Here is a 27,986-nt window from a genome sequence, read left to right as displayed (position 1 = left end):
CTTTCTCCATTTCCAAAGTTCTATTTCTTAATTTTTGTCCCCCTCCTTCCCCAAATCTCCTTTCACCATCAAAAAAGCTCCTTTTTTCCTAATCACCCAAATCCAAATTAAATCACTTCTATTTTCAATCACTCAAAACCTCACACAAATGCGCTGACCCAGAACCTTCGCTTATTATCGACATCGTTGTGTCAAATCTCCGACCACCGCCTTCTGACGACCACCTCAAACAACCGCCTTCCTTCCCTGGCCTCTCACACCACCGTCGCCGCCTCTACAGCCACCATAGTTCCAGATCTGCTCGTGGGTCGTTCATTGGTGGCTAGTGGTGTATGCGGTGTCAGGTGAGTGCGATGGTTTTGTAAGTTGTGAACTTGTTGTGGGTGACTGAGTGAGGCTTGATAAAAACTTCAAATTTTGAATGAAAAACTACGGAGTAGAAATTGATTAAAACATTTTCCTCGTTTTTCATTTTAATTTGATTAGAGAGGTAAGTGAGTTTTGTCATTGTTTAGAGTGGGGATAAATAGAGTGATTTTAGATTTATAAGTTAAGGTAACCGGTTCTACAGGTTTCCAGTCAACAAGTTTAGTAAAAGTTAAATGATGTCAAAGATGAGATTATTCTCAGTTAAACATTAGGACGGATTAATATGAGAAGAGGGGGCAAAGGATGGATTATTCCCTTAAAATAACCCTTATTATTATTGTTGTTGTTGATGAGCCGTCCCCATCCCCTCACTCTTTCCTTTCTTCTTCCTTTTCCCTGCGTGAAACAACAAAACAACAGCAACAACCAACAATCATTTTCATCGACCTTCAAACTCCGATCCCGCCTTCATTTCTCGACCAAACTCGATGATTTTTACACCATTAGCTTCCTCTCTTCTTCCTCCTCATTTCTAGGTAAGAAAGTCTTAATCTTGTTGAATTTTCGAAATGGGCATCTTATGACAAACTCGGTTTTATGACTCAAACAACTCGTTTTTCCTCCTTTTTAGTTGAAGACTGAAGATAGGCTCGTGTTTTGGACGTTTTGCTCTGGAATTTGCGAGGTTAAAGGTAACGGTGATAGCTTACTCGACAAAATGTCGAAATTACTTGTTGTCATGTCGTTTTGTGTGCTAAATTTGTATGTTGGATGCTTAGTTGTGGTAAAGCTTCTTTCTTTATGAAATTTTCGCATAATTCTCGTATGAAAACGGTAGTATGGCTGTGTAAAATTTCATCTCGTTAGGTCTTAAAAGTTGTCTTAAAATGACTCGGTTAAACAAATGATGAAACATACAACAAAACGAAATCATGAAGGGTGTGGACAAAAACTCATTTTGGAAAAATAATACGGGGTAGTAACAGACTAACATAAACATTCAGAGAGTGATAAACAAAGTAACAAGGAAGAATTACGTACTATGTTGGTTAGATAGATTCCCTTGTTTGTTTGTCCATTTGCAGCATCCTATATTAATTTGTCCATTTTGCATAAAGTTTAAACCGTGGAAATGGGTTGTCTTTGGTCAGTTTTGGACGCAAATTTTAGGCTGGAATTGTTGTTGGTTCGAGTCAATTTGATTACTCACGTCTTGTGTGCATATACATGAATGAATATGATCTTTTGTTTGGATGAATTCGGCCTTGTAACATGCTTAAAAACTTGTCTTAAGACGGCCTCATGAATTTGCTAGAAAAACCATGTATATATAAGTTGATGATGAGTGACTTTTGTGGACTGTTTTTGAGTCGATCCCACGGATAATTTGAACCAAATAGTTGATTCCCGCCTCCTTTGTGTGCCCAAGTATGTAATGGGTTGGTGGTATGTGAGAAATTTCACCCCTTTCAAGCTTAAAATTTCGTCTTAAGACGGCTTCACAAATTGTCTAGAAACCATGTGTATAGTGTAACACCCGCGAATTTCCTATTTGGACATTTAAAATTTATTAAACCGTTTGATTTATTTATTTCATATTTTTGAATTTCTCAATTTAATAAATTTAATGTCAAGCTTGATTTTTATAAAAGTAATATATAAAAGCTCATTTTTATAAAAGTACGTATTATTAAATTATATCTTTGAGTCATAATTTATACAATAATATATATATACGTATTTTTGGTCGGATAATAATAATGACTGTACTAATAATAATTTCCGTCTCAACATCCGTCTAGCTATAGACCGTCACATTTCACTTTATACATGGTTTAATCTGGACCAATCAAAAACCAACAACACATTCACCCACCTTCAAAATATCTACTATTATTATTATTATTATACATTATTATTATTATTATATATTATTGTTGTTGTTGTTTTGTTTTGCGCGTCCCCACCCCACACCCACTGCATACCCTTCTTCTTCCTCTTTTCTTTTTGAAAGAACACTGCAGCAACAACAACAAAGTAGCAGAGCCCGTACACCCACCATTTTCGCGAGCTCCATTTGTAGATCCCAACCCCATTTCTCAACCAAACTTCACCATTTTTATACCAATAGCTTCCCCTCCTCATTCTCCTCCTTTCTATATAAAAAAGAGCCAAGCTTTCATCCGGTTTCATTTCGGCCGTCTTTCAAGGATGCGGTTTTTGGAGCTAATCTCTTCCATTTTGGGTTTAGAATCACCCTTGGATGGTTCCTTGGACGTTTAAGAGGTCATAACAGGTAACGGTGATAGGTTACTCGACAAATGTCGAGATTTCCGTTTTGTTATATCTTTTTACATGCTCTCATTCGATAAAGTTGAGTTCTTTGTGTCTTTTTCGCTTTCATATGTTAACTTCCGTCTTAAACTGTTGTTGGTATGGCTGTTTTGGGACTGAAAATCTGGGTTTGTTGTGAGCGAGTCTTGGTGGCCATTCATGTCTATAACCGTACTCGTTTCCGTCTCGACGTAGCTTTTAATTTCCGTCTTAATGTTTGACTCACACGGACTGTCTTGAGCGCTGTTGTTTTGAGCCCTGTTTATTTCTTACATGGACGGGTGATTTTGGCTACCTGAGTTCTGTTTTGGGGACGAGAACAGGGCGTGTATTGGTGCTGTTTTGAGACGGGAAGGGTAGTATTCATAGGTGCTATACACGGCCTGCTTTTGGGCAGCCACGTTGGCGCTGCCTTGGGCAGCCGTGAGGGTGTATGGAGGAGCTTGAGTTGGCACGGTCTAGAGGTTGTGCACAGGTTCATGTAGGCTGCCTCTAGTGGATAGATGGTGATTATCACAAATGGTTAACATGTGTGGATAGTTAGTGTATTTGTATCCGTCTTAAGCATACTCGTAATTCCGTCTTATGGTCTACATACATTGTGGTTTAGGGCATGTGTTGGTTGCAATTTTGTTGCACCCGTTTCATAGATGTTGGACTCGGTGACGGGCTGTCCGTGGGCTGGGTTTGGTCGTGGACCGGCAGCTGGCCGTGGGCTAGCGAGAACTAAACCCTTGGACCTTAGTTTCTAATTTAGAAACCCTTTATTTGTTTATTCGTGGGATATCTTTTCCCCGCTTTCTAGACTTGGGTTGTAATAACCTAGATCTGTCTATCGTAGTATTTGTTTCATTTCGTTTTTGGCACCCGCGTTTTAATCTTTAACTAGTAATCTAAAAGTTTTTAAAATCTCACAAATTTCCGCTTTAAATTATTGGTTGTATTTTCCGCTTTATCGTGGGGTGTCACAGTTGGTATCAGAGCATATGTTGCTCCCGACGCACACACGTGTACCCCAAATATAAATATGAACTTGACCTTGAATAATGAATGAGAGATGGGTAGACTTAAGGACCTAAGGTGGTAGTCTGTAGTGTGTTTGTTCTTTGTTAGGTCCTAACATGTTTGTTGATTGTCCTTTAATAATTTTGTGGTGCCCTTGGATCAATGACCGTGAGCTTACCTGTGTGAAGATCAAGATTTGGTGCCTATTGTCGAGCATTGAAGATTTGTTCAACTTTTGAAGAACGCTTCTTCTTCCTCGAAGTTTTTTTTCCTCCATCTTTATGTACCTTGCCTTGCTCTTTACTTCTTAATGTTTGCCTCTTCTAAACTCTCTTTTCTTATCCCTTGGGAATTACTCTTGTACCCTCCTAATTTGTGCCTTGTTCCTTGTTTATCCTCCCTTAACACCTTTTTATAGTACTCTTTCCTTTGTGGAATGTTAACCATAGTTGGATAATTTGACTTTTGTGGAGTTTGTTTGTGTTTGACCCTTAACCCTGGTTTTGAGAGGTCGTGATGTTAGAAAGACTCAGGTAATGTGATGAGACATACTTAGTGATTCTTATACCTAGTTCCTTGACAAAGTGAGTATAATTGATTGGTGGATTCTTTGTGTTAGGAATGAGTTGCCTATGCGATTAAAGTTATAGAACTTGGCCTCGCTGTTTATGTTTGGGATTTGAAAGCTTAGTAGGTTGAGCGTCGTTACCTTAGGAGTAAACATGAGATAAGTTTAGGATATGAATTTGAAAGAAAACCCATTTTTAGATGTTAATGATCCCGTTTAGATTGGTGATGTTATTTGATGTTAGTTGTCCCTTAAGAATTTCGTTGAGAAGTCTTCGTTAATTCATTCTTGGGTTTTTGAAACATTGAGGTTGTGTCGAGTGCTTGAGATAAAGAGTTGCTTTTATACTTGAGTGGTAGATTTGCTTTAGGGAAATCCTAATATGTGATAAGATAGGTGGAAGAGGTATCTAACCGATTTATCAACCCTTAAGCGAGCGTTTATTTTACCTTGACCCTTGTTTTGGAATTTGGTCGTTTTGTTATGATGGTACAATACCCTAATAAGTGTGACCTTGTTAGAGAGAACCTTAAGTCTTAAGAAGCGTATAGTTTAAGCCTTAAAATCCTCCTTCGTACCATTAATCGTTTTCCTTCCCTTCGTTCATATCTTGGTTGGATTTAATTCTTAAGTATAAAAGTTCCCTTGTCATTTCCTTGTCTTGAATACCCCCCCCCCCCCCCTAATTCTAATATCTCTTACTGGTGTTAACTAGTTATCTTTATTATTTGACTCCTTTAATCTCACATCTCGTCATGTTCATGTATCCCTTTGAAATTTCCTATCATTTCCTGACCTGGTTATTACTCTTGTTTCCTTAGTGGAGTGATGGCATTGTTGGCTACGTTGTAGAGTGAGTGAGATGCTCCTTGAGGATTCTTTGTGAGTCTTGCTTTCGTCGAAGTTGGATTAGTAGAACTTAAGTTAGGTTGAGTAGGAAAATTCGTATGAGATACCTATTTATCTTTTTGGTTGGTGATCTTTATAACTTGGGGAATGTGACCAGTGTGATTGTATATTCGAGCGTGAATAAGATTTTATCTGGAATGTTAGAAAATATAAAGAACTTGGGATTATGATCTTTGATTAAGGATTTTACCATAGTAAGAACTCATAGTGGTCGATAGTTGAGTTTGAGTGTAACTCTTTTAAGTAGTTTTGATCTTGGTTTTGTGGAAGTCGTTTGTAGATGTTTGAGGGTTTGGAGTGATGAGATCACACTTATAGTGGAGTACCTTGTTTCAGGAAATAGCTTAGGATGAAGTAACATAAGAGTTTTGAGGAAATCCTTGGGAGTGATGTGGTTATGAGTTTTGTTGTTAGGAAGTTTTCGGAACCGTTTAGGATGGTGTTGTTGTTTGAGATTCGAGTACCTGGCGTTTTCTTGTTGCCTAATTTCTCTTTCTCCTTAATCATAAGTGTTGCCATTCATACCTCTCCTTCTCGCTTCATCATGCTCCTTCTTTAAGTTTGGTACTCGTAACCTATGGAGCTCTATGTTCGACATCCTTGTTGACCTTACTTCAATTCTTACCCCTATGAAATTCGTCATAGCTCTTTTGATTAGTTAAGTGTGGATCCTTTTAGCATACTTGTATCTATGGTGTCTAAGTTACTTTTCTTTTGTTCAATTTCTAAATATTTCAAGCTACCATTTTATTCATTGTTAAAAGTTGATATTGCTTTTGCAAAACCTTACCTATTTTAAAGATTTGAAAATGAAAATTTGATTTAATTCCATATTTGTCCTTGGAATATAAACTTAATTATCATGATTTTAATTGCTAAACCCGAAATTTCCTTAAATTTTATCCAATTTCGGTTAACTTTGATCTGTTTGTGATTTCTTGGTGAAAGTTTAATGTTATATTTTCAGGAATTTGACTCCCTTTTTGAGTTTAAAAGTGGAACTTTTATTTTTATATTGGCTTTTGTAAAAGGAAAATTTGAATAAATTACCTTTTTCGATTGTTTTTAACGTTGATGGAATGTTAGGACTCGTTATTAAACGAGTCTAATAACTTGTCCTGCACTTATCGATGAATGATTTTGTTTTGAATTTGTCTTTGACTTGGAAGGTTAGCGTTCTTGTGTGCACGACAAGAAAAATTTCGTTCCATGAATGAGACTTATACTTTTGAAAACTCTTCATTAATGTTTTTGAAAGTGTTTCGATTTGGATTTATACAAATGATTTGCCTTTTTACCTTATCTTTGATTTGGAATGTGATGTTCTTGAATATGTAACGAGAACACTTTCGTTCCTTTGATGAGAATATGGTTCTGTCGAAAATTTTATTTGAAACTTTTGAAAGAATTTTTAATTCTTACGATAAGTAACCTTTTAAATGTTTTGGTTACCGATTCCAAAGTTCCAGTTTTGTTTTATATAACCTTTCATTTCTACTTTCAAGTTTCGAGGACGAAACTTTTAAAAAGGTGGGGTGATTGTAACACCCGCGAATTTCCTATTTGGACATTTAAAATTTATTAAACCGTTTGATTTATTTATTTCATATTTTTGAATTTCTCAATTTAATAAATTTAATGTCAAGCTTGATTTTTATAAAAGTAATATATAAAAGCTCATTTTTATAAAAGTACGTATTATTAAATTATATCTTTGAGTCATAATTTATACAATAATATATATATACGTATTTTTGGTCGGATAATAATAATGACTGTACTAATAATAATTTCCGTCTCAACATCCGTCTAGCTATAGACCGTCACATTTCACTTTATACATGGTTTAATCTGGACCAATCAAAAACCAACAACACATTCACCCACCTTCAAAATATGTACTATTATTATTATTATTATACATTATTATTATTATTATATATTATTGTTGTTGTTGTTTTGTTTTGCGCGTCCCCACCCCACACCCACTGCATACCCTTCTTCTTCCTCTTTTCTTTTTGAAAGAACACTGCAGCAACAACAACAAAGTAGCAGAGCCCGTACACCCACCATTTTCGCGAGCTCCATTTGTAGATCCCAACCCCATTTCTCAACCAAACTTCACCATTTTTATACCAATAGCTTCCCCTCCTCATTCTCCTCCTTTCTATATAAAAAAGAGCCAAGCTTTCATCCGGTTTCATTTCGGCCGTCTTTCAAGGATGCGGTTTTTGGAGCTAATCTCTTCCATTTTGGGTTTAGAATCACCCTTGGATGGTTCCTTGGACGTTTAAGAGGTCATAACAGGTAACGGTGATAGGTTACTCGACAAATGTCGAGATTTCCGTTTTGTTATATCTTTTTACATGCTCTCATTCGATAAAGTTGAGTTCTTTGTGTCTTTTTCGCTTTCATATGTTAACTTCCGTCTTAAACTGTTGTTGGTATGGCTGTTTTGGGACTGAAAATCTGGGTTTGTTGTGAGCGAGTCTTGGTGGCCATTCATGTCTATAACCGTACTCGTTTCCGTCTCGACGTAGCTTTTAATTTCCGTCTTAATGTTTGACTCACACGAATTTGTCTTGAGCGCTATTTGTTTTTTGAGCCCTGTTTATTTCTTATATGGACGGGTGATTTTTGCTACCTGAGTTCTGTTTTGGGGACGAGAACAGGGCGTGTATTGGTGCTGTTTTGAGACGGGAAGGGTAGTATTCATAGGTGCTATACACGGCCTGCTTTTGGGCAGCCACGTTGCGCGCCTTGGGCGGCCGTGAGGGTGTATGGAGGAGCTTGAGTTGGCACGGTCTAGAGGTTGTGCACAGGTTCATGTAGGTCGCCTCTAGTGGATAGATGGTGATTATCACAAATGGTTAACATGTGTGGATAGTTAGTGTATTTGTATCCGTCTTAAGCATACTCGTAATTCCGTCTTATGGTCTACATACATTGTGGTTTAGGGCATGTGTTGGTTGCAATTTTGTTGCACCCGTTTCATAGATGTTGGACTCGGTGACGGGCTGTCCGTGGGCTGGGTTTGGTCGTGGACCGGCAGCTGGCCGTGGGCTAGCGAGAACTAAACCCTTGGACCTTAGTTTCTAATTTAGAAACCCTTTATTTGTTTATTCGTGGGATATCTTTTCCCCGCTTTCTAGACTTGGGTTGTAATAACCTAGATCTGTCTATCGTAGTATTTGTTTCATTTCGTTTTTGGCACCCGCGTTTTAATCTTTAACTAGTAATCTAAAAGTTTTTAAAATCTCACAAATTTCCGCTTTAAATTATTGGTTGTATTTTCCGCTTTATCGTGGGGTGTCACATATAGATTGTTGATGGGTGTATTTTGTGGACTGTTTTTGAGTTGGTTTCTTGGGTGATTTGAGCCAACTTGTTAATTTACGTCTCATATGTATATACATGTATGATATGGGTAACTATTAGGGACGATTGCCGCCTTACTCGTGCTTAGAAACCCGTCTCAAACTCACCCGTGTTAGCCTGGACACCGTCATACCTGACCGGGACGACCTCTAACACCACTGAAAATATGACAGATGGACCGGCGTCAAAAAATTAGGTGGTTTAGCCACTTGAATCACTCGATTCGGAGTCCGTATGAGTAAATGGCGCCCGTTTTACCGTTTCAAGTTCTATAAATATATTTATCCTTCGTGTATGATGGTTGTTTATGCTTTTTATTCGTATCATGACCAAAGTTTTCTCTTGTTGACTCGTATTTGCTTATGGGTGGTTCGGATTTTGGTTTGTTTACGTTTTGTCTCGTGTTTCGTATAACACGGCTCATAAATATCGTTCTTTTGCATATTAGGCTCTAATTGTTGGATTCAATCGGTTTTCTTTGTTGGGCTCCTATGGTCCAAATTCTTGGGCTCTTTTGGTCCTAAATGTTGGGCTCATTTTGTAACTTGTATTAGATTTGTTTGTATTCCGTAAATTTTTCACATAACGTAAATTATTCATTACTACTTGTTATATTTTATTTTCTTTATTTAACCGGCATGTTAAATTATGAAGTGAAATATTTATTAATATAATACTTGTATGAAATATTCATTATAAATAGTTACTTGTAGTGAGTCGTCCTCTAGATAATGTCTAGTATTGTCTGGTTGTGTGAGTCTTGGTTCTACTGGAATACTAGGGGTGAGCCTGAGGCCCTCTAGTTGCGGTATGAACGTCGGGAGTGATGTTCCCATCTGTACTTATGGTGATGCAGGCCATAGGTATGAATGTGACATTAATCATCTCGACCCTGAGTCTTGGTCCTATCGGATACTAGGGGTGAGCCAGAGGCCCTCTAGTTGCGATATGATTCGTCGGGAGTGATGTTTCCATCCGTACTTATGGTGAGATGCAAGCCATAAGTATGAATGTGACATTAATCATCCCGTCCCTGAGTCACGGTCCTATCGGATTCTAGGGGTGAGCCATAGGCCCTCTAGTTGCGATAAGGTCGTCGGGATTGATGTTCCCATCCGTACTTATGGTGAGATGCAAGCCATGAGTATGAATGTGACATTAATAATCCCGTTCTATGTGCTTGTTTGTTGTACTTGTTTGTTGTATTTGGCCATGTTTTAAAGGTAACCGATGAGCCAGATACTTGTTGGTTGTGTCTCGGACATGTTTTAAAGGTAACCTCTGAGTCGGACACTTGTTTGTTGTATTTGGCCATGCTTTAAAGGTAACCTCTAATCCAGATACTTGTTTGTTGTGCCTCGGACATGTTTTAAAGGTAACCTCTGAGTCGGGCACTTGTTTGTTGTATTTGGCCATGTTTTTAAAGGTAACCGCTGAGCCAGATACTTGTTTGTTGTACCTCGGACATGTTTTAAAGGTAACCTCTGAGTCGGGTACTTGTTTGTAGTATTTGGACATGTTTTAAAGGTAACCGCTGAGCTAGATACTTTATATGTTGTGTCTCGGACATGTTTTAAAGGTAACCTCTGAGTCGGGCACTTGTTTGTAGTATTTGGACATGTTTTAAAGGTAACCGCTGAGCCAGAAACTTTATGTGTTGTGCCTCGGACATGTTTTAAAGGTAACCTCTGAGTCGGGGACTTGTTTGTAGTATTTGGACATGTTTTAAAGGTAACTGCTGACCCAGATACTTTATAGGTCGTGCCTTGGACATGTTTTAAAGGTAACCGCTGAGCCAAGGTACTTAAGGACTTGTGTCTCGGACATGCTTTAAAGGTAGCCTCTGAGCCGGATACTTGGCTTATTATGTGATGTTAGTAGTCCCATTTCATGTATTGTATATTGTTTGGTTTCCAAAGTTGGACGTATCATATGCCTTATCTATGATTGGCTACGCATGTTTTGAATGTTAGTCTCATGTCTGAGTGCTTGCATCAAATAGTTATGTTCCGGGTGTAATTCCAGAGCAGTTATTTGTTACCACCCGTGCTTGTAGAATGACGTCCTTGTTTGAATCCTCATTTCGGTCTCCTGAAACGATGAACAAACTGAGGGCTCGGCTTTGGACCGAGCGAACTCACTCCGACGCTCAAGTCAGTAAACTTAAAGAGGTAAGTTGTTGTTAATTGGCGAAGTGTATATTGTAGAGAGATAAGGAAGATATTACCAGATGAATAGTGATTCTTAGGTTAATTTGTGGATCCCCTCCTCAATGAGAGTTGAGGAGTATTTATAGACTTTCACCTTTTGTCACGTAGTGGCCAAGTGGCCAAGTGGCTAGCAGGTGGAAAGACTGATCTACCCTCGGCCGAGGGACCCATGGCAGGCCGGCGGGCCCTGTTGACTCGCCGCCGAGGGTTCTTGGATATGAGTTCGCGGATGTGTGCCCCGGCTGGCTAGTTGTCCCAGCCGAAGCCCAAGTGACAGGCCGACGGGCTGCGTCGGTTAGGCTGTCTAAGTCGTTGACTTGCTTGTGATATCTTTGACCTTGCTCAATATGTTGACTTGGTCAGCGGGTGCAGAATATGCCCCATCAATTTGCCCCCAGCGTAGTCTATGCCGTGGTATGGGCTCCGATGTGTGTTGAGCGTATATTCTGCGTAAGACAAAATTTTTCTGCCCCGGTTTCTTCTACCTCGGCTTGGTTCTGCTTAGGCCGTACCATATCCCCCCTCCATATGGATGTGTAAAGGGCATCCGATGTGGAAAAGAAAGTGACGCTGGCCGAGACCAGGGTTGATAGTGCCGGTTGTTTTTTATTGCCCCCGGCCGGTGCTACCTAGCTTGGTTGATCATGTGGCCGGCGGAGAACATATACTTTAGGAATTTGTCGAGGAAGATGAATAGGCAGAGAGATATGAAGGGGCGTGTTGAAGACGCTTGGTCACTGTTGCATTGATTGACGTTCAACTGTTGCAACGATTGACATTCCGTGGTTGCATGTCTGACACGTGTCTGTTCGCTGATTGGCTGACGTTTCATCGGCTGTGCCCTGATTGGTCCTTCTTCATGAGCTTTCCCTTATAAATAGGGCAGTTAGTCCCTGAAATTGGCCACCAATTTCATTTTCTCTAAAATTTTCTTCTCTCTAAACTTTCAAGGGCTTTTTTCTCTTCTAATCTTCAGAGTCGTTACTTCGGCTAGTGCTTTTCTTCAAGGTAAACAAACAAATTTTCTCACTTATTTTGTTAAATAATTGTTGCTACCATGTCTTCTGCTGATGCCGGACCTAGTAACCGTGCGCCGGGGGGGTTCCCCGTCGCGTCTTGATGAGGAGGAGATACTAGACGCCATCCCGATAAGGTCTGGGGGCCCTAGGTCTCCTTCTCCCGAAGTTGATCCAAAAGCTTTGGAGGGTTGGGAGGATGATGATGATGTTGATGATGACGTTGATGATGCTGAAAGGGCTCGTCCTAATGAGGGGAGGCAGTACATCATGGATCACGGTGAACCTTGTAAGGTCTGCCCTGACCGTGCCTGGACCCATAAGTTCGCCAGTTGTTCCGGCGAAACATTTTTCGAGGGCCATTTCTACTTCGGCAGGGGATACAAAATTGTTATCCCTGAGGAGGGTCAGGCCGTCTGTTGCCCTCCCCCGGGTTGCACCGGCGTATACATCCGGCACCTGGAGTACGGGCTCCGGTTTCCGCTGAATGATTACGTTATGGCCATCATTAGAGCCATGAACGTCGCCGTGGCCCAGCTGCACCCGTTGGCTATTAGAACCATAGTCGACTTTGTCTGGCTCTGTCTCTTCAAGGGGGAGGTCCCAACGGTTAATTTATTTCGTCGGCTTCACCACCTTCGGCCGTCATTTCCTGGCCGCGTCGGATGGTACAGCGTGCAAATGGAGCCGGGTTACGTCTCCGTTGATAAGCTTTCCTCCTGCAAGGACTGGAAAGATCGGTGGGTGTATGTTGAGGTGCTTGGATGACTATCCGCTGCCCCGTCCTTCCAAAGACTAAGTTAATTTGCGGTGCGAGACTAAGGCGGAGCATGACAAATGGGTCACCCGAGTAAGCTTAAGATGGACGCCAAAGAAGGTCCCTCTTAATGCGGATGAGAAGTCAGCGATGAGGCTTTTTGAGGCGGACAAGAGTGGGGTGCCGAAAAGATGGATTCCCCGGCGCATATCATTCTTCAGGATGAGTCGCTTTCTCGCCATGTCGGCCTCATACCGGCCCTAGCACGGGGTGAGTGGGGTCGGTGTGAGGCCCATCTCCGCTCTCAATGTTTCATTTTCTTGAACTTTGATTTATTTCTTCTACTTAACTCTTGCTTTGTTTCCTTTGCATACCACTTTGGACCAGGACACTGCCTCGAGGATATCCTCCCGGAGAATGGGGCCGCACAAGGATAAGACCGTTCTTGATTTGCATCCTAAGGCTCTAACCCGTGATCGCGAACGTCGCCGAATGATCTCATGGATCGCACGGTGAAAGGCTTGAATGTGGAGGCGGCCCGGCTAAGGTTGCTAGTAACAGGCCGCGCCGAACGCGAAAACAAAGTCTTCGGCGGGGACGGCGTCGACATCGATTCCACCTCCCATCCCTTCACCCGAAGGAGACGGTGGTGATCGTTGACATTACCAATGGGGACTCCGATGCGGAGGGATCTCCCCTTGTCCGTAAGAGGAAAGAGCACTCTCCCCGCCGCCGATGCTTCTCTGCGCCGCAAGGATATGCGTCCTCCCGACCAAGAAGGCCAAGCATGGTACGGATCTATCCCGTGGCTCGGACTTAGCTTCTGTTCATTAGGCGTTCCTGATGACAAGCTCTCCGGTATGTCCATGTATATTGACACGGATGCTTTAATTGAATTTTTTTTTTTTTTTTTGTAGATCAACCGCTGCCGTCTACCGGTCACACTATTGAACGGCGTGCGAGAAGAAAAAACTAGTAAGTGGTCAAGATGCCACCGTTGTCACCTCCTACCCTCGGCCTACCCCCTTACATTAAGTCGGAGGGCCTAAGTTTGGCCAAAGTTCTTTGTCGAAGTGGGTTGATACGGCCGGTGCTCTTATTGTGGAGCAAGAGAAGGCCATTGCTTGAAGAGCGCCCCCACGCTCGAGCGGCTCGGATCGAACTCGACGCGAACGAACAAGGAAGCCGAGAGGGCCAAGGCTGAGGCTGAGGAGGCAGTTCGTGCCGAGAGAAAACTCAGGGAGGACGCTGAAAAGGAGGTCCTTGCTTAGAGGGCCAAGGCCGAGGCTGCGGCGGCTGAAGCTGCTAAGCTGCTGGAGGGGCGTGACCTCGTTCAGAAGCACGCCGACCTTTACCGTATGCAGAGGGACGAATGGAGGGGCATGTTTCAGGCCCAGGGAAAGGTGGTTCGGAACAAGGATGCTATCATCACCCAAAGGGAGGAGGACATTGAGACGCTCCAAACCGTTATCTTCCCTAACATGTGCGCCCAATCACGGGACTGGCCGAAGAAGTCGCCGGGAAGTGTTTGGGGAGCTCTTCCCTCTTGATGGCTCCTTTCTGTGGGACAAATTTGACGAGCTGTTTGATGACAAGCTCGAAGCTAAGGAGAAAGCCGCGGAGGAGAAGGCCAAGGAGGAGGTAAGGGTGAAGAAGGAGGAAGAGGTGGCGCGGAGAAGGCGACCCTTCTTGAGAAAGACTAAGGCGGCCAAGGAGGAAGCCGAGAGGATGAAGGCACCGAGGTCATGAGAGGCCGAGGCCGCCAAGAAAGCCGAGGCGAGGTCAGGTGCTGAAGCCGAGGCCGCCAAGACAACTTTTCGGGTCACTCATCAAAGATGATGCTACTAATGCTGCTGATGGCAAGCAGCAACAGGCATAGGGAGACGGGCGGTCGTCACCAGGCTCACCCGGCGTCTCGGATAGCTTCAGCTGTTCGGGAGCCAATTATTAAGCCTTTCCTCCCTGCCATCTTTTGGCGCTTCAAATGATATGTCTGTAACCTTTTGCTTTTCTTTTCCTTGTATTTTGTACAACTTTGGTAGGTTGTGTTTTGGCTTATCCCTATGGGGACGGTGTCGTCGTATTCTCCTCACTTGTAACTTGTTATCATTTTTAATAAGAGTTTGCTTATTTTGCCTATGGCTTGGCCGAGGTCTTTTCTTGTCTTCGTCTGAGTTGTCTTCTTACGTTATTAATTGAGCGCTTCTTTTGTTTCTGCCTAGGCCTGGCCGAGGCAGTTTAGAATGCGTATCTCAACTGCGTTTAACGTTTCTAAGGCCTGTTGATCGCTTTCGCGAGTATCAATCTAACGCTGTAGTGATTTCCGCGACGTCGCTACGATAGTGATCGCCGTGGCGTCTACTTCTGCATAGTGACTGCCGTGGCGTCTACCTCTTGGGGTGACTGCCGTGGCGTCTACCTCTTGGGGTGACTGCCGTGGCGTCTACCTCTTGGGGTGACTGCCGTGGCGTCTACTTCTTGGGGTGACTGTCGTGGCGTCTTCTTCTTGATAGTGACTGCCGTGGCGTCTACCTCTTGGAGTGACTGCCGTGGCGTCTACCTCTTGGGGTGACTGCCGTGGCGTCTACTTCTTGGGGTGACTGCCGTGACGTCTATTTCTTGATAGTGATCTGTGGCGTCTACCTCTTGGAGTAACTGCCGTGGCGTCTACCTCTTGGAGTGACTGCCGTGGCGTCTACCTCTTGGGGTGACTGCCGTGGCGTCTACTTCTTGGGGTGACTGCCGTGGCGTCTATTTCTTGATAGTGACTATGGGGGGGGGGGGGGGGAATGAACACTTTGATGGAAAACTTGGACGATTCTTCATTAGATATAAACATGCGTCGGGGTGCCCACAGTTGTCTTGGACACCTCCGCCGCTATACAAAGTATTTCCCGAGATTGTCAGTGTTCCAATGGCTCATCAAAGGCACACCCTCCATGTCTGTCAGCCGGTATGTACCCGGCCTCATTTCTTCAACCACCTTGTAGGGACCTTCCCAGTTAGCCGTCAGTTGCATCCATGAGGTCGCCCTCCTGTTGTAAGGATGGGCTTTTCCCCTTCTCTGAATTCTTTGCCACTTTGAGGGATTGCATGTTGCACCCTCTGGCAGATATCTGGATATTGACCACCTCGTCCTTCTCGTCCTTGGAGACGAGCTTATGCGCTTCCCCCCGGTCCGAGACATACATCAGTGTCAGGGCCCGGATGGACATCACTGCGTCGGCCTCGCTCAGAGTGACTCGGCCTATGAGAACGTTGTAGGCGGACGAGCCGTCGATGACCACGAACTCAGCTAGGACATTCTTAGCCGCATCTCCCTCGCCGAACATCATTGGCAATCTGATCAACCCCAGGGGTACCAGGCCGGCCCCGGAAAAACTGTACAACGGATTGGTGCAGGGGCTCAAGTCTTCAACCTTCAGACCGAGGTTGAGAAAGCACTCCCTGAACATGATGTTCGTGTAGGCGCCTGTGTCAATCAGGCACCTCTTGACCAGGTGGTTGGATATGTCCAAGTGGACTACAAGTGGGTCGCTGTGAGGGGCGATGACTCCCTCGTAGTCCTTCTTCCCAATAGTCATATCGGGGACGTTGGAAGCGGGGATCGCTGTTTTGGGCACAAAGTTGATGGCCCGATACGACTCGTTCGAGTGCCGTTTGTGCCCATGAGCGGACCCACCGTTCTCGTTGCCCCCGATGACAACATGGATCACTCCTATCCGTTCAAAGACGGATTTCTTGTTTGAACCGCCGCCTCGCCTTTTGGCCTTTGGCAACATACTTGCCGAGGCTCCCCTTCCGGATCGGCTCTTGAATGGCATTCTACGATGCGGCGGTTGTCGATAAGGTGACCGGTGTGGCCGTGGTACTCACGATCGGCTCGTGTCACCGTCCCCTTTCGGCACCGGGGGCCTTTCCCACTTCGGCCCTCGTTCTTGCTCGGGGGAAGACCTCGGCGGCAGATACGACCAGGGGGGTGTGGCCATTGAACCGTTTCTGGTAGTACGGTCCTGAACTCCCTCCGGCGCCCGCCGAGTTCTGCTTCCTGCCAGATCTGTCAGACCGTGACCTATTATTGTCACGGCGTCCTTCGTCCGGGTTGTCCTCCCGGTGGCTCTTTCTCTCTCGAGTGCCCGACCTCGGCTGGGCCTACCCGGTTTTGTGATAGTCCTCCACCTTTATGGCTTGGTCGGCCATCTTCTTGGCGGAGTCTAAGTTTAGGCCGCCGCACTTGATGAGCTCGTTTTTAAGTCTCCTCTTGGGAGGCCTTTCATCGATCGCGAAGGCCGCCGGTTCATTGCTCACTCGCGAATCTGCTTGAACCTTGGCGTCGAACCTCTTCACATAACTCCGGAGAGACTCGCCTCCCTCCTGTCGATAGTCGGGAGGTCCGATGTCTCGACGGCCCTCCTCTTATTGCAAGAATATTTGGGCTAGGAATGTGTCCCTTAGGTCGGCATAACAAGATATCGACCCATCGGGTAGCCCCTTGTACCAACTTTGTGCCATCCCCCAGCAGAGTCGTAGGGAAGACTCGGCACCAAACCTCATCAGGTTGCTCCCACACCGACATGTGAGACTCGAAAGCCTCGGCGTGGTCGGTTGGGTCGCCTTCTCCTTTGTATGATATGGGTGGCAACTTTAGCTTAGTCGGCACCGGGACCTCTAGGACGTAGGCATCGAGGGGTCATCGACCACGTGTCGAATGACACGCGGCGATCGGCTCCTCATATCCTTGGTCCGGCTCCTCTCCCCGTGGCGGGAAGGGCTTCTTCTCCGACTCGGTGAGTCGGGCTTCTTCTCCGATTCGGTGAGTCGGGCTTCTTTCACTTCTATGGGGCGAGCCTCGTCGGTCTTTGCGGCGACACCGTCCTCCCGCGAGTGCGGGAAGGACTCGGTCTACCACTAGCACTCTGGGCTCCCCGCGTCTTGACAGGCCGCTTCCTCCAAAGGCTCGTTCAAGTCTCTTGGAGTCACATTCAGGCCCCGGTCTCCCGGACGGGTTCCGCCGCTCTTGTCGGTGTGACAAGTATGAGCCGTACTACTAATTAGGTCCGGGAGTAGCTTCGGTTTTTGCTGCATCAACCACATGTCCCATGATGGTGACACAGTCGGCGGAGCGTGGCGTATCCGTATTATTGGCATCCCGTACTCCGGTTGAATTACCCGGCCGGTGGAGGGCTGCGCAACTCCAGAATTGTGGACGGTATCATCTTGGCAGAATTCGGTTTCGTCGGTCACGAATAGTTATTGTTGTTTCGACATCTTCTTAGCTTTTTGGGTGGGTTTTTGTTTTGTTTTGTTTTTTTTTTTTTCTTTGGGAATGAATGTGACTAGCTTCTAGTGTCTTTCCCCACAGACAGCGCCAATTGTTCCGGGTGTAATTCCAGAGCAGTTATTTGTTACCACCCGTGCTTGTAGAATGACGTCCTTGGTTGAATCCTCCTTTCGGTCTCCTGAAACGATGAACAAACTGAGGACTCGGCTTTGGACCGAGCGAACTTACTCCGACCCTCAAGTCAGTAAACTTAAAGAGGTAAGTTGTTGTTACTTGGTGAAGTGTATATTGTAGAGAGATAAGGAAGATATTACCAGATGAATAGTGATTCTTAGGTTAATTTGTGGATCCCCTCCTCAATGAGAGTTGAGGAGTATTTATAGACTTTCACCTTTTGTCACGTAGTGGCCAAGTGGCCAAGTGGCTAGCAGGTGGAAAGACTGATCTACCCTCGGCCGAGGGACCCATGGCAGGCCGGCGGGCCCTGTTGACTCGCCGCCGAGGGTTCTTGGATATGAGTTCGCGGATGTGTGCCCCGGCTGGCTAGTTGTCCCAGCCGAAGCCCAAGTGACAGGCCGACGGGAAGCGTCGGTTAGGCTGTCTAAGTCGTTGACTTGCTTGTGGATATCTTTGACCTTGCTCAATATGTTGACTTGGTCAGCGGGTGCAGAATATGCCCCATCAAGTTATATTCACGATGTTCTAATATGCTCTTGTTTATCTGTGTTTCGTCATATTGTGGCTGGGAGAACCTTGAGTTACTCCCCACTGACTGTGGCGTTCATGTTTACATGAATGACAGGTGGTGAAGATGCTTACGTGGGGAAGACGTGTGGGCTAGCGAGAACTAAACCCTTGGGCCTTAGTTGCTAGTTTGGAAACCCCTTATATGTTTATTCGTGGGATATCTGTTCCCCGCTTTCTAGATTTGGGTTGTAATAACCTAAGTTTGTCTATTATTGTATTGGTTTTATTTCATTAGTGGCACCCGCGTGCTAATCTTTAACTAGTATTTTAAAAGTTTTTAAAATCTCATTTTTTCCGCTTTAATTTATTACTTATATTTTTCGCTTTATCGCGGGGTGTCACAGGTTTGTCGGGGATCCAAATGATGGTGATGCCGAGGTTGACATAGAGTTCCCCGACGATTTACTTATTTAACACGTGACTGATCGCATTGCCTCCTTAGTAGATATCACTTATCCTGATCTTCAAAACCGGTTATGGGGCCCAAATTATCTTCAAGAAAGGGCAATTCTTGCACCCACTCACGAAATAGTTGAAGATGTAAATGATTATGTGTTATCTTTTATCCATGAGCAAGAGAGAATTTACTTAAGCTCTGGTGAGGTTAGTAGAGATGATAGAACTATGGGCGAGCCTGACCTTTACTCTACAGAATTCTTGAACAGTATTAAATGTTCTGGCCTCCCTAACCATGAATTAAGATTGAAAGTCGGTGCTATGGTTATACTCCTTAGAAATATTGATCAATCGCGTGGGTTGTGCAATGGTACCAGATTAATAGTGACAGATTTAGGGAGACACGTAATTAGCTGTACAATTTTGACCGGTAGTCATAAAGGCGATAGAGTGCACATTGTCCGCATTACACTCACTCCTTCAGATTCCAGTAAATTTCTAGTCCGGTTCAGTAGAAGAAAATTTCCCATTGCTATTTGTTTTGCCATGATAATAAACAAAAGCCATGGCCAGTCCTTATCTCAAGTGAGCATTTATCTTCCAAGACCGGTCTTCAGTCATGGACAACTTTATGTCGCGATCTCGAGGGTTACAAACAAACAAGGCCTTAAACTATTAATCTGCGATAAGAATAAGCGTACATCGAATATTACAACCAACGTAGTTTACCAAGAAATTTTTGAGTATTTGTAAAGTTCATATTACTTATACATTTGTTGGATAATTTGTATCGTATGATAGTGATTAGCGTAGTAACAATCGTAATAACATATACGTCGAATATTCAATTGTAGATTTTTTAAACTGTCACGAGATTGCAAATTTAATCATGCTCATTTATATGCTTCCGTATCTAATTTTAGCGATTGTTACTACGTTCCGTGCATTTTTGCACGGGTTTAACACTAGTTATTGTTAGAAAGTGCAGTAAGTCCGTAACCCTGGATGTTTTATATCAAATGCAAACAAATGATGGGGCGGAGAATGGAATAGTTCAGAAGGTAAACACGCACACTAATATATCCTCACAATTACACAGACCATAATGAATACTACAAGCCATAGTCTTACCTTTTACTTAAAAAGGGCAAGACGAAAATTATTCATAACATAAATTTAAGCAACCGTAACATTTAACAAGAACACGCGAATGATGTAAATAATTCACATAAAACGCGAATTATTTACATTATCGGAGTTTTGAGAACAGCTTCAATTTGAGATTTCATAAAATGGTTCATGGTGTACCCGTCTTCACCTGTTCCATAAACATCATATAACGTCCTACATAAATTTACGACCCGAGTTAATAACGTCATTGGAACCGCAGTTGGTCGAAACATGTCTTCTATTATATCCTTCCATGCATTTTCTAATACCAAGTGTAGTTGTACGTAGGCTTCTTCTTGTGTGACATCAAATTGTTTCATCACTTTCACGTACGTAGCATTCCACTACCAAGCTAAGGCAACGTGACCTATTTTCTTCTCAAACTGTTGAAAAGTAAGGTCATAATTAGCGTCGGAGAAGGATTTGTCAATAGGGCGAAAATCTTCAACAGGCGTGAATGGGTGAGGGCTAATCAATCAATTCATCAAAAGTTCAAAACGTAGTGTTGGAATTTGGATTACACTACTTTGTGTTTGCTTTGAAGAATTGACATGCCCTTGAAAAGTAAATTAAAGAGCCTCAACAATAATTCACTTATCAATTTTTTTGTATAATTCATTTGTAAATCTATATATGTAAAATTGCACATTACGAATATTTCTGTAGAACTATTTTATATATAACTGGTCAAGTTAATACTGTATAACATTTTATATATATAACTGGTCAAGTTAATATTGTCCAAAATACAACCGTTTTAACTATTAGACTAATAACTCTTCATTACAGAGACGATTTAATTATGAAAGACACGTACCTTAGAGCATCCACAATGGTGCCACATCAACTTTTTAAGCCACAGCCATTTCAAGCTACAATTTGCTCTAATGGCTAAACTAATTTATTAGTAGCTTAATTGAACCCACTTAACCCACCCTCTATTTTTCTATTGGTTACATTCTTCTTGTAGGACCATTTGAGCTACTAGCTCTATGGAGCTACTAGCTCAATTTAAGCTAGTTTATGTAGAGTGCTTCAATGGTTAAGCAAGTAGCTTGAAATCTTTTTTATTTACAAGCAAGTCCTTTTAGGTAACCATTGGAGATGCTCTTATGACTACAAATATCATTCAAGATCCTGGCGAGCACACAGGAAGCTTTGACAGCCTTTGATGACTTGTAAACCCATTCAAACGCATCCTTACTTACAATATCCGCCATTCCCAGAAAAACTGAGGTAATAACATAGAAGTAACCGGAGCTTATAATCCCTCTTTTCATATACTCATCAAATGTCGGTACGTAATTTTCATGACACCATTTTGCTTCCAAAATTACTAAAGAGCGCCCCTAAAATACTCATATCGCCCCTAAAATTCATTTCTTTTTCCAAGTTTGCCCTTCTCTCTACTTTAACTCTCTAAAAATTGTTTTTTTCCGGAAAAATTTAAATGAGTGACGGAAATCCTTTTTTTAATTATCTCTTTAATTCGTACAATAATGATAATTCGTACAACAATGATGGATATCGATTTCAAAACGATTGGAATGCGGAACAACATTATCGGTACAACGATCAACAATATAGTTACGGTAACGGTGAAGGTAGTGGTTATGGAGACGGTAGTAACACGGAAATTACGAGGAAGTCAAAATACGCAAGACAATGAAAACACGCAAGAGAATGAGGTAAATTTGACGCATTTTTATATTGTTATTACGTAACACGCGTAGGACATTACCCAGGAAAAATGATTTCGTGTGAGATTCACGAAATGGCCCAGGAAAAGTCGTCCAAAAAACACGAAACTGCCCAGACCCATTCGCGTAAAACACACGAAATGGCCCAGGACCATTCGTGTGAAGTACACGAAATGGCCCAGGTTTTTTTGTGTGCTTTACACGAAATGGCCCAGGTTATTTCGTGTATTTCACACGAATGGGCCCAGGCTGTTTCGTGTATTTCACACGAATGGACCATTTTTTTTTTTTTTTTTTTTTTTTACGTTTTTTTTTGTATACGTTTAAATTTTTTTTTTTTTTTAATTATACGTTTTTGTGTTTCACATGAATGGACTTTTATTTTTTATTTAATTTTTAAAAAAACGGTTAATGGATTTAATTAGGAAAATTATGAAGATCCCGGTGAAGAGAATGTTGATTACGGTGATAATTTTGTATTTAAGCATCCATTTAACACATTTGAAGAAGCATTTGATCGTTGTGATGAAGTTGCATATGGGTTAGGCTTTCATTTGGTAAAGGCTAAGTATCACATGGAAAAGAGTCCTCCGTATAAAATAGTGAAATGTGACCGACACGGACCGTATAATAGCAAGGCTAAGGATCCCTTGAAACCGCAAAGAAAATCGAAGACCAAAAAATTTATGTGTCCATTTTCATTAAGAATGATTAAAAAAGGTGAAGGTGTGTGGGTTGTTGTTCCGAAGTGCGGTGTTCACAATCACAAGTTTGGAAAGTTTCTAGAAGGTCACAGGCGTAGAGCGAAATTTAACTGAAGAACAGAAAGAATTGATTAAGCAGTATCGGCAGTCTCACGTGAAACCGGGGATGGTTAGACATGCTTTTACGCTTCGGTATCCTAATCAACCGCCCCCCGATTCTGAAACAAATTTATAATGAGAATGCCCGATTGAGTGCGAAGGATAAAGATGGGAGAAATAGGTTGCAATATATGTTGCATTTAGCGAACCGAGCTAACTACATTAGTGAGTCCGTCAAACATCCTGAAACAAAAAAACTTACACATGTTTGGTTTACTCATCCAGAGTCGGTGCAGATGTTTAAAGCGTGGCCAAATGTTATTCTAATCGACTCCACTTACAAGACAAATAAATACGGTCTTATATTGGTTCAATGTGTAGGTGTCACACCTGTTGGAAAAAGTTTTTTGATAGGTTACGTGTTAATTGAGAATGAGGGTAAAGAAGGGTATAAGTGGGTTTTGAGAAGGTTAGAGTCATTGTTGGAACCAGGTGTGAGGCCAACAGTCATAGTTACGGATCACGAGCGTGGTCTACTTGCTGCACTTCCTGATGTATTTCGTACTTCCCATCATTTCTTGTGCTTATTTCACGTATACACTGCAATTGAGGCTAGAGCAACGAACATGGAGAGGAATGGTAATTTTGGGAAAGCGTTAGCACACGGTGCTTGGAAGAAAGTTGTTGAAGCTAAAACATTTGATGAATGTACCATGGAGTGGAATGAGTTGCGGAAAAAATATTGTTGTCATCCCGCACTTATCGCTTATCTTGAGTTGACTTGGTGGCATAAAATCCATATGTTTGGCAAATGCTTTACTAATTTGGTGCTTCATTTTGGCAACACAACTACGTCTAGAGTTGAGTCCGCTCATGCTCAATTGAAGATGTAGTTAGGATCAAATTGAACTTACTCTTGACAAGATATGGAAACGGGTTGATGTTATGCTTCACGGGCAACATATTGAAATTCGTAAAACGCTGGAAGATTCTATAAGCAAGACAGTTGTTACTAATATGTATTATGGGAATATATTTTCAATGTTGAGTGGAAGAGTTTCGGCGACCGCCATTGAAGCAATGTTAGTGGAATATAATCGTGGGACTGATTTGGGTTATTATTTGGAGGAGAATTGTGGTTGCACATTATGGACGACCCATAAGCTATTGTGTGCTTGTCGGTTACATACAGTTTTCCATGAAGGTAAAAGAATTCATCCTGATGATTTACATGTGTTTTGGTCACGGTTAACCTACACGGATTCCAGTCATCGGCGTTCTCGCTATAATGATGTGATGGAGGACCTTTTCGATAAAGTTCGGGCGGCCCACCATTCGGTCCAAAGAGATGTAATTGAGTCATTGTTCGATAAGTTGTATCCGAGGACGAGGTTATTGAGGATCCCGAAATAAAAGATACTTGCTCTTTCGATATTGCTCGAACTCGCCACCTTCATAAAAATCTGTCTCGGAAGCGGAGAAACTTCTCTCGAACCAAAACTAGTACTACCCATCTTGAAAGTAATTTTTCTAAGCGAAATGAAGCATGAAGTTTGTTTCGACGTTCATCACCATCGGCCATCTGCATTAACGAACAATTTAGTTACGTAAAATTACAAATAAAATGCTAATTTAAACGTAATAAAAAAATATTAAACTAATTCAAATCTAATATTACAAATAAACTAATTCAAACGTAAATATAAAAATAAAAAACGTAATATTCGAAGTAAAAAATAGAAAAAATAAAACAAAAGTACACGAATTAAATAAAATTATTTTAAACACCTAATTTACGAGTTAAAATAAGAAAAAAAAAAATTAAACGGATTAAACTAATTCAAATCTAATATTACAAATAAACTAATTCAAACGTAAATATAAAAATTAAAAACGTAATATTCGAAGTAAAAAATAGAAAAAAAAAACAAAAGTAAATTAAATAAAATTATTTCGAACACCTAATTTACGAATTAATATAAGAAAATAAAAAAAAACGGATTAAAAAAAATATTAAACGGTTTAAAAAAAAAAAAAAAGGTTCATTCGTGTGAAATACACGAAATAGGCCTGGTCCTTTCGTGTGAAATACACGAAAATGGCCGGGTCCATTCGTGTGAAATACACGAAATTAGCCTGGTCCATTCGTGTAAATCACACGAAAATACCCAGGTTTTTTCGTGTATTTCACACGAAATATGCCAGGTTGATTCGTGTATTTCACACGAATGGTGCGTCGTTCCCAGAAATTGTTGCGTTTCCGGATTCAGTTCGTCCTTTTTTTTTTTTTTTTTTAACAAATCACAAACAAACAACCTAATTTTGGCTCTAATCATCCAAATCTATACCTAAATCAACCCATACATAAATCTATACTAACCAAACAAATTTAATTGGGTTACAAAACAAAATTAAAAAACATACCTTCTTCTACTTTGGGAGGAATAGAGGACAAATCCGTTTGAATTTTGAAGCGATTTGTTGAACAAAGTTGTTGAAACGATTTTTAAATTTTGAATTTGAAAAAAAAAAGGAGGAAGTTGTTGTTGTTGGGTGTGCTGTGTTCAACGTGAGGATGAGTGGTGTGTGTTGTTTTTTTTTTTTTTTTTTTTTTTTTTTTTTTTTTTTCAAAATTTAATTCTATTTTTGAAGCGGGTTTGAAACGGTTTTTAATAAAATACGAAAGTCGAGAAGAAATAAAATACAAACAAGTTTTTGCTTATTTATTGTTTAAGGGCAAAAAGGTAATTTCTAGGGGCGATATGAGTAAAGTTAGGGGCGATCTTTAGCAAATCCGTTTGCTTCTTGCATGTAGCTCTGACACATCGCTTTCATCTGAACAATTGAGCAAATATAAGTTCCAACTAATTAACCCGACCTGTATCTGACCCAATTGACTTGTATGTTAGGTCTAGCGACAAATCGTTAAGTGCATTATTACCTGTAGTTTTAGCGGACGTAGTCAACGCCCCACGACCTTCCTTCTCTAGCCAAATCATTCCCGAATTCTTCGCACGTGCCTAGAATCACATTGTAGATAAATTTCATGTAATCCGGAAGCTGGTTCACACAACTTTTATCCCACCTCCAAAGCCATCACATAAAAAATGACCATTTTATGGTAAAAGTAATCATTTTGTGTAAACTGCTGAGTAATTTTTATTATTACAAAGTGGTCACTTTTGAACATAAAATAATCATTATTTATCAAAAGTAGTCACTTCAACGGTGACACACAATTACTTCGTCCTTGATTGATCCTTGCCTTATTTGCACATATAGCTGTTACAAGATATATCGTTTCCGTAAATATGTAGATCCTTAGCTTGTATATATAGCCTATCTTTGTATAACACAACACACAATTTACAATTGAATAATATTCAACATATTTGCCCACATATTGTTTCTAATAATAGTAATTGACTTGAGATTTTTGGGGTCCTTAATGTTATTTGGCCCCGGTTCAGAAAACTGAATTGCACTACCCTTGGAGCCCCCGTCGACAGGTATACCTAGACCTGTCAAAATCTGACCCAACTTGCAAACCCGACACGCCTGGCCGTTTTTAGGGTCAAAGACCCGTAAATCTTGACCGTGACCCAAAATGATCCGTTATTTTAGGGTCGAAATCCTTCCGACCCATTGGATCAAAGAGAAATTAAGAATATTTTTAAAATATTACTCCCTCCACACACTCATTTTCAAAATGGGGTGAAAATGAGTGTGTGGAGGGACTAATATTTTTATATTATATTTCAAATAATAAATATTATTTTAATATTTTTAATAAAAAATTAATTTAAAATTCAATTTTACATAACTTTTATATCATTAAATAATAAAATAATTATTAAAATAATAAATATAATAATATTATTAATATTTAAAAATAATTTAATTTCAAAAAGTACATTTTTTCGATTGAAAAATGATAAATGTAGGCGAATAAAAGACGTCATAAACTTTTCTCGGACACGTATTCTGCCCCTAACCCGACCCGTATTCCTGGTAAATCCAAACCAAATTTGGTTTTAATTTCTTAGTAAACCAAAATTTGGTTTGGAACCAAAATGTTCCAACTAATTGATATTTTAATAAGATACACAATAAGATATCAAACTCTCACTCATAAATATAAATTGTTCAATTTTAAGGTATTAATTAACTTGTATTATTATACAATTAACTAATTTATCTATTAAGGAAATTGGCCTATAGGTGTGACCTTAAGGGATCAACTGACCACCACCGTCAAACGACAGTAATGTCAAACTCTAGTTAGCCAATCATTACTCATTATTGTTGATCAGTTGACTACATAAATGAATCATCCCTTACGTATTCTTATTATGAGATTTAATCATGTGATCGCACCATTGTTGAGGACACTTACTCCAACAGCAGGTTGAGTACAGGTTTTGCGTGTTGACATGATCGGGATTCGGGATGCACTACGGACTTTGGAGTCGAGTACTTAGCCACTAGGTGGTTGATATAGTCATAGACGAGTTGTATTTCATTTATCATTTGTTTACGTTTATGGTTTGTAATCACTAAACTTATTTATTTATAATAAATATTTCTTGATTGTATCTCCGATTTACCGCATCGGGAAACGATGCGGGAAACCGAGATAGTAACATCTCCCAATTACATTGGCCGGGTAAGAAGGGGGTGTTACAAAATGTCACCAGTGCCATTTGCTAAGCTACAACAAGTAGTTTATCACATGGAAATGGTACTGGTGACATTTGGCGATAAGGTGGTGACATTTGGCCCGTTTTGCTTAAAGTGAGTGGTTATTTGGCCCGTCCATAGCTATATATAGACGGATATTACCTATCTATAGTGAGACGCTTTGCACTTTATTTCTTTACATCTATAAAAAGAGAAACATAAATAGGAATGGATAATTAACCTATAACTCAAATCTCAAGGACAATATTGCTCAAAGGACAAATATGAAATTTTAATGTGTGACAATATCTCGTTACAATTACATGATAGAAACTACAATAGATACGAGAAAAACGTTCTCAGTGCCTCAGTGGTGTATTGGTGTAATTATAAGGTGTACTCCCTTATATTATTTTTAAGTACTGTAACTTATTATAGGTAGTGAATTATTTTGAATATAGTAAGTACAAAGTACGGAATATTATTTATGTTACACCAATTCTTATTTATAAGTTATAACTGTCTTAACTTAAACAATCTTAAACAAACCCAATTGGTTATGTTATCGGAGATTTGAGAACCGCTTCAACTTGACCCTGCATTAATTGGTTCATGGTGTATCCATCTTCACCCGTCGCATAAATATCATATAATGTCCTACAC

Source organism: Silene latifolia, chromosome 3 (genome assembly GCF_048544455.1).
Source record: "Silene latifolia isolate original U9 population chromosome 3, ASM4854445v1, whole genome shotgun sequence".
In the NCBI taxonomy this organism is placed as follows: domain Eukaryota; kingdom Viridiplantae; phylum Streptophyta; class Magnoliopsida; order Caryophyllales; family Caryophyllaceae; genus Silene; species Silene latifolia.
Note: the sequence above shows the minus strand (reverse complement) of the source record.